Here is a 7,588-nt window from a genome sequence, read left to right on the forward strand (position 1 = left end):
TTTCCCTCACCAGATTAGGGAAGTTTTCAGCTACAATTTGTTCAAATATCTCTTCTAGACCTGTGTTTTTCCCCACCGCCTTGGGGACGCCGATGATTCTGACATTGGATCGTTTCATTGAGTCAGTGATCTCCTCTAACCTACATTCATGGGCATGGATTTTTTTAAGTCCAGCTTCTATTTTCGCTTTTTCTTCTACTAACCCATCCTCCAATTCACTAATTCTTTCCTCTGCCTCAGAGGATGCTCCTGGCTGTCGCAGCCTCTAGTTTGGACTGCATTTGGCTCATATAATTTTTTATTTCTGCCAGATTCACTCTTGTTTCCGCCCTTAGAGATTCTATATTCTCATTAACATTTTCATTAATACTTTTTTCAAGTCTACACATCATCTTGACCATTGTTACTCTGAATCCCATTTTGATAATTTGTTTACATCCATATCCATTATTTCTGTGGCAGAGGCCACAGACTCATTGTCTTTTCTTTGCTGAGGGGGACTTCTCCTTCTCGTCATTCTGATGAAGAGAGGTTGAGGGGTTGTCCAGAGCCCAAATTATTGACCAGGACCCAGGCCGTGCGCCCTTGTTTTATAGGGATCTTAGGGATGTGGGCTTCTTGATTTTTCAGCCTGCCTTCTGGGGGAGGGGCCTGATGCACCAATACTCAGGCAACCCTGTTTGGGTAGTGTCTCCGTGTCCCCTGCGAGGGGGGATGGGGATGGGCACCCTGTGAGCTGTTGTTTCCAGGCTTTTGTTCTCTGACGGCTTTCCCTGGAGGTCTGCTGTGCCTCTTCTGAGAGTCAGAGCAGCAGTGGCCGAATCTCAGCCTCTGTCATAGAACAGAGGGACTGTGGGCTGTTCCACTGATGTTCTGGCCACTTTAACTCTGTTTCTGTTGGTGCTGCTCAACCCTGCAGCGTCCCGGGATGTGCGCCACACACCTGGTGTCCCAGCCCTCACTTCCAGGGCCGGCACTTCTCTGTCCTTTGTGTTTCTAACACCGCCAGCCGCCCCTGCGCGCTCCCGGAGCTCCTGGTCTCAGTCTGGATCTAGTGAGCACACCGGAGTTCCGTGAGAATTCTGGTGTCACGTGCCTTCCCCGCTCACGGTCCCAGTCTGTTTACTTGAGGGTGCCGTATGCGAGTCCTCCCGCTCCCCCATGGCTACAACTTCCTGGCACCCTAACGTGGCAGCTCTGTCCCCCTTCCCTTTTTCTTCCGATATCTGTGTGGTTTCATGGCTCCCCGCTTCGTACCTCAATACTCAGCACTGGAGATGTTCATTTGTAGAGATCCAGATGTATCTTCCTGCGTCTCAGGCTGATTCCGTAGATGTTCAGGCTGGTCTGGTACCTATCCAGCTCGACTCAGGGGACCAGCTGAAAAAGGGGTTCCCTAGTCCTCTGCCACCTTCCCAACTCCCCCTGCCTTCTTTTCTTCACTCGTGTCCAGTGATACTGAGAATTCAGGAACTAGTCATTGAATCCTGTTCAGACACACGGTGGCTCCTCTTGGGAGAGTCAGAGAGTCAGATGTGGTCGTCCCGCCCTCAAGGAATCCCAGCCTCGGGGTGGGGGGAGCAGTAGAAGCCACATCCACGTGCAGTGTGGTAGGTGCTCTTATGGGGGAGACCACAAGCATGTGGGTGAGCCCATGGGCCATCCCTAAGCAGCCTGAGAGCTGGGGTTGGAAGGATGGGATGGGCTTTGCCGTGTTGGCAAAATGATGAGTGTGCTTCTCGGGTAGAGGCCTCGGTCTGTGCAAAGGTGGGAGGCTTGAGAAGGACACCGTGTGCTCAGAGCGTGGTGATAAGGGACAAGTGGCTGGCAGATGCGGTGGCTGGCCAGGACATCAGGACATTGGGATATGTGGCAGGAGAGAAAGGCTGGGCTGGAACTAGCGTAGACTTTAGGGTCCGCTCTTGGGGGCAGATGTCATCTTGCTCACTTGGGGCACTGGGGCAGGCTTCTGCGGCAGAAGGCTAGTGTGTGTTGCAAGGTCACTGTGCCCTTGGTGTGGAGGGTGAGGTCGGAGAGAGGGCGGCGAGGAGGCTGGGGAGACAATAGCTGGTGTGTGTGTGCGGGGATGGTGGGGCTGGGAAGAGAGGCAGGGCTGAGGCAGAAGCTCTCCCTGAGCTTGACCCCAAGGTGGAAGCCAAGGTCAAGAAGAGCCAGGGTTTGGTGTTCTGGAGTGGAGACAGACCGAAAGGATGCGGAAGAGGTGCCTCCATTGGGACGCCATGACTTTGGGGGCTATGGGCCACTTGAGAGGGTGCTGTGACAGGGAGGCCTCCTACTATGTGCTCCTACTATGCGCCCACCTGTGCTATTCCCAGGAAGAGAAGGGGATACCTTTTAGATGATGGCTGTATGGTTCCTGGTCGATGATTTCTGATTCTTTTGTGTAGCTGGGAGGCCACTGAGTCCCAGGCCCTGGAGGGGCCCCTGGGTCTGGAGTCCAGAGGTTTCCATGGCAGCAAAGGACCTGGCAATAGCTGATGGGACATGGAGCGACTCGTGGGTGTCCTGGGACCGAGAGGATCCCTGGGTAAAGAAGGAACTGCAGGAAGGAGCGAGGTTGGATTTCCTGCCAGCCGGCTGAGATGCTAAAGGCTGGAATAAGGTGATTGAAAGAAAAGAAGTGAAACTCGAAACTCGGGAGCCTGGCTGCAAGCCCAGGTGTGTGCGGGGAGCTTCCCACTGCCTGGGTGGTGAGGCCTGGGCTGCAAGGAGGGGAGAGCCATGGAGTGAGGGTGGTGACACCAAGCTGGTGGTGCCTGGCCAGCCCCCCGGGCATCTGAGGCTCCCCAGCCCTGCTGGAGAGAAGCAGGGGGAGGGAGGGAGGGCGTGACTGAGTGCTGTGGGTGGGTACTCAGGCACATGTCAAAAGTTCAAGCCAGTAGGTTAAGCCCTGCCTTTAAAAGAACATTGAGAAAGAAAAAAGTTCACCCACACATGTGGCTGCTCCGGGCTCAGCCCCACCTCCTGCTCCCCAGCTGATGGGTGCCCTTTCTCGGAGCTAGACCCCTCCAGAGCCGGGAGTCACGGGGAGTGAGGGCTGCTGGCCGGGCTGGGTCAATGGGTGCACCTGGCAGGAGGACCAGGAAGATCTAGCAGGTGGACTGACGGGGACTGAGGAGGCGAGGTGTCAGAATCTGAGGGTGGGGTCCGCCCCATCCGGGCCAGAGGCTCAGAATCCAGGCCTGGGGGCATCTGCAGCCGGAGGGAAGGTAATGTGATCTCTGAGTCACCTGGGGTTGGGATGATGCCACTTAGGATCCCTAGACTTTGGATAGGTTTTGTTCCTTGTCTGTCACTGCTGACTCACTGGCTGCCAGCCTGGGAGTCCCCAGGTCAGCCTGCTGGTTTCTCTCTCCCTCTCGGTGTGTCATGGAAACAGAAACAGCTTTTCCACTCTGTTGTCAGCAGGCACGTGCCCTGCCCTGGCTGCTTGGAGGGCAAGGGTGCTGGGTTCCAGGCTCTTCTGAGGCTCCCACCAGCGAGGTGGAGAGGAAGCAGGTTGGGAAGACCCCAGCCCCTGGCTCTGCCCACTGGAGGCACAACCTGGCCCAGCCCAGGGCCAGTGGGCTGCTTTGGGGTCCCAGGCTGGATCCAAGATGACCCCCCACCCTGGCCCCCATGAAACTCCATTTCCCCTGCCCTGAGGCTCCTTCATCTAACTGAAAGCAGGGCAGCCCTCCTCTCTGTTCAGAACCTGTCTGTGGCTTCCCTGTGCCCCCAGACTCCTAGGCTGGGCACTCGAGGCCTCCTGTGATAGGCCCAGCTTGCTTTCCAGCCCAGCTCCATTGTCTGTTGGCTCCAGATCCCGCAAACCAACCTCCCCCATTCCGCCCCTCCACATTTCCCTTTTTGGAGAACTCTCTCTTCTACCTGTCACCTCCTCCAGGAAGCCTGCCCTGGGTCCTGGGTGGAGCTAGCTCTTTCCTTTGCAGAGTTCATACAGAGCTGGCCTCTCTGATGTAGGAAATTCTCTATTCGAATCTGGGGGCCTTGAGGGCAGGTGCCGGCCAGATTCCCCACTGAGCTCCATGTCCTGCCCTGGGCCTGTCCAGGAGTGAGGGTAGGTGACGAGGACAAGCCCTGGGATCAGGCAGGGCTGGGTGTGAATCCTGGTCTTGTCATTATTCTGAGGATCTTGAATGTCACATCAGTTCTCAGAGCCTCAGTTTTCCCATCACTACAATGGGGATGATGATACCCCCACATAGTTTTGTAGTAAGAGAAAATGATTTCTCATAACACTAAGGCCCTCAGCCCAGTACCTGGCCCTATTTGCTGACCAATTGACAGGAGGAGTCTGGTGGAAGCAGGTTCCCTGGCTGGGGAGGGGTGGAGCTGGGTGGGATTGACTCCTCCATCAGATTAGAGTCCTCATGGATCCCCTGGACTTTATTTATTTATTTATTTATTTTAAAGATATTATTTATTTATTTGACAGAGAGAGAGAGAACGCAAGCAGGGGGAGTGGGAGAGGAAGAAGCAGGCTCCCAGCGGGGGAGCCCAATGTGGGGCTCGATCCTAGAACGCTGGGATCACGTCCTGAGCCAAAGGCAGACACTTAATGACTGAGCCACCCAGGCACCCCTCCCCTGACCTTTAGATTCTCTCTTTCCACCGCTTCTGGAAAATTGAAGACACGACCAGCAGAGACAGGGCTGCCCTGAAGTGAGGAGGGGGGGCAGGGGGCAGGCACAGGAGTGGGTGTGAAGGAGGTGTCATGCCTGGGGCTGGGGATGGCCCTCTCTGAGAAGCAGGGCAGAGGCCCACCCGTGAATGGCTGGACAGCAGGGTGGGATGGTAAGGATCGCCACGGTCACCCATAAATATGGGGCTTTTTGAAACCGCCAGACCGAAGCTGGAATCTAAGGCACAAGTTTAATGGGAAGCAATTAAAAACTCACTCAGTCCTGTCCTCTCCGTACGTCTCCCCCTCACAGAATCCTTGCTCCATCTGACCCTCTCTCTAACCAAGCACATGCAGGGGGCTCCCCAGCCCCTCCCCCAACCCCTCCTTCTCTCTGAACCCATCTCTGTCCCTCTGCCGGGGGTGGCCAGCAGACAGCAGTGTGGCCTGGCTTCTCTTCCTTGGAACTGCCGCCCTCCACCCCCTCCTCTCCCTCAGCCCACTTGGGGCCCAGCCTGGGGGCAGCGCAGGCTCAGCCAGTCTGGCCAGGCTGGGCGGTCAGGCCTCCTGCACAGCCAGGCCTGTCCTTACCCCTTCCCGAGCCAGCAGGGAGGATGGCCACTGGTGTGGGCTGCCAGGCCGAAGGCCAAGGGCTACCCACTCAGCTTGGGGTGGGGCCTGAGCTTCTGAGCCCAGGAACCGTGGCTTTCTGGGGCCTGTCCTCTGGGCCACCAGATCCCTGTCAGGGCAGCCAGAAGAATCTCAATGGGTCCGAGTGGGCCGAGCTCCTGGGCCCTGAATTCCATGTTCTCACAGAGCCTCCCAGTGCCTGGGAAGGAGGCCTCGTCATCCTCCTCACCCAGATGAGGAAATCAGTTGAGAGAGTTCAGTTCTGTTGCCCAATGTCACGAAACTGGTAGTGGCAGAGCTGGGACTCGACCCAGGGAGGGCTGGGGTTATTTTAGAGGAGGGCTGCAAAGGGGCCCCAGATTCTGAGAGCGCCAACCCCCGGGGCCCAGCCTTCCCAGCTCCGGAGGCTCCACCCCAGGGAAATCCCGGCCGCTGCCAGAGTCACACAGGAGGCGGCTGGTCCACACCGGCCTGGGTCTGGAGGTGACTGCCTATCGCTGGAAGCCTCCCAGAGATCCTGCCTTAGAACAATTCAGGGAGATGGCTCTGAGGTGGTCTTGGTGACACAATGTGTACACCCGCCGAGGACTGTGATGTGCCGTGGCAGATTATTCACTGAAATTTAAACGTCTTAGAACTTCATGGTATTGTCTCCGGTTAAAAAAAAAAAGAACAGGATCTTAACTTGCGGATGTAGGCCGAGAAGTTTGTGAACTTCTGCAGAAATAAAAAGTTGGGTTTTTTAAAAAAAATATTTTACTTATTTATTTGACAGAGAGAGAGAGCATGGGGGGGGGCAGAGGCAGAAGCAGACTCCCCGCTGAGCAGGGAGCCTGATGTGGGGCTCGATCCCAGGACCCTGGAATCATGACCTGAGCTGAAGGCAGACGCTTCACCAACTGAGCCACCCAGGTGCCCCAGAAATAGCTAGTTTGGGACCAACTTTCAGCTAGACTAATTTTTGAGCTGAGAGTAAGGCTGTTTCGCTTTTGTCTTCAAAAAAATCTGCTTGGTTTTATAAGGATCCAAATGTTATGTTTGGGGTGTTGGGGGGGGATAATTTTAAGCTGACTTCAGCTCACCTGGTGTTAGTGCTCTGGTTCCCAGGAAATGAGGAGGAAAGGTCCTGGGACCCAGTCTGTTTGGCCCAAGGAGATTCTTCTGACTGTTCTGGTAGGTTCTGGTAGGGGTCCAGTGGGCCAGACAAAGTGCCTAGAAGGACACAGGCTCCAGGCTCAGAGGGCAGCAGAACGGCTAGGTTTGGGTGAGAGACTGTAGCTATCCTTTTCCCAGGGATGCTGGGGGAAGCGGACACAGGGCACGAGGTATGTGGGGGTGGAGGAGAGGTGTTGTGATCCCGGTCTCTGGAGACGAGGAGTCTAAGAAGTCCCAGCTTCCACCTGGTGTGAGCAGGACCAGAGCCGAGGGGTGGCTCCTTCGTCCTCATTGGCACTGCTCTTTCGGCTGACAAGGCATTTTCACATCCTCCTTTCACTTGACAGCCGTCTTCGCTAGGGAAGGAGGGCGAATGTCCTCATTTGACAAAGAGGGAAGTTGAGGCTGAGAGGGAAACTGGTCTCTCCAAGTTCACATGGCTGGCAAGATGCTTTTGGGGTGGGCAGGGATGGGTGAACTGATCTGGTGAGAGGGCTGTCCTTGAAAAACCTGGCATGTATGATATAATTCTATTGGCATAAAATTAGACAGTGGCTATTGGGAGAAAGAAAATGAAGTAAGTGCCAACCATGCCCTTCTCACCGCAGAAGCAAAGACGATGGTTGGCAGATCATTAGATGTCACAGAAGAGCATTGTCCAAGCTGTTAGGAGTGGCAGGCTCTGGGAGCCAGAGCCAGAGCTCATGCGGGAAAAGTGGCTGGTCTCTGCCGGTGTTTTTCCTGCAGCAGGTGAGTGAGACCCACCAGGGCCTCCAGCATAAGTCAAGCCTCCACAAATATTTCTCCAGCTCCACTCATGTGCAGAGCTGCTCAGGGTCCCGGGGGATCTCCTGTTCTATCTGCACCTCTGGGTCCACAGCCCCATCCGGGCTCCCCATAGACCTCCCCTGCTCTGGGCCTGCCCTGCCCCTGGGCGCCCCCCTGCACCTGCCCTTCCCCTATGCTCAGCTCCTCCGCCGCCTCTGATGTGCTTGGCTGAACTGGGCAGGGAAGGACAGCTTCTTAGTCACTTCTTTGGGCCACAGGTGGAAAGTTCTAGGGCCTGTGTGTCCCCCCTCCCCCACTCCTATTTCTCCAGGTGCCAGTTGGCTGTGTTCCAAGAAAACAAGGGCAGGAAGTTGGCAGGGGCAGGGTGGG

The sequence above is a fragment of the Ailuropoda melanoleuca genome, chromosome 10 (assembly GCF_002007445.2).
Source record: "Ailuropoda melanoleuca isolate Jingjing chromosome 10, ASM200744v2, whole genome shotgun sequence".
Taxonomy (NCBI): Eukaryota; Metazoa; Chordata; class Mammalia; order Carnivora; family Ursidae; genus Ailuropoda; species Ailuropoda melanoleuca.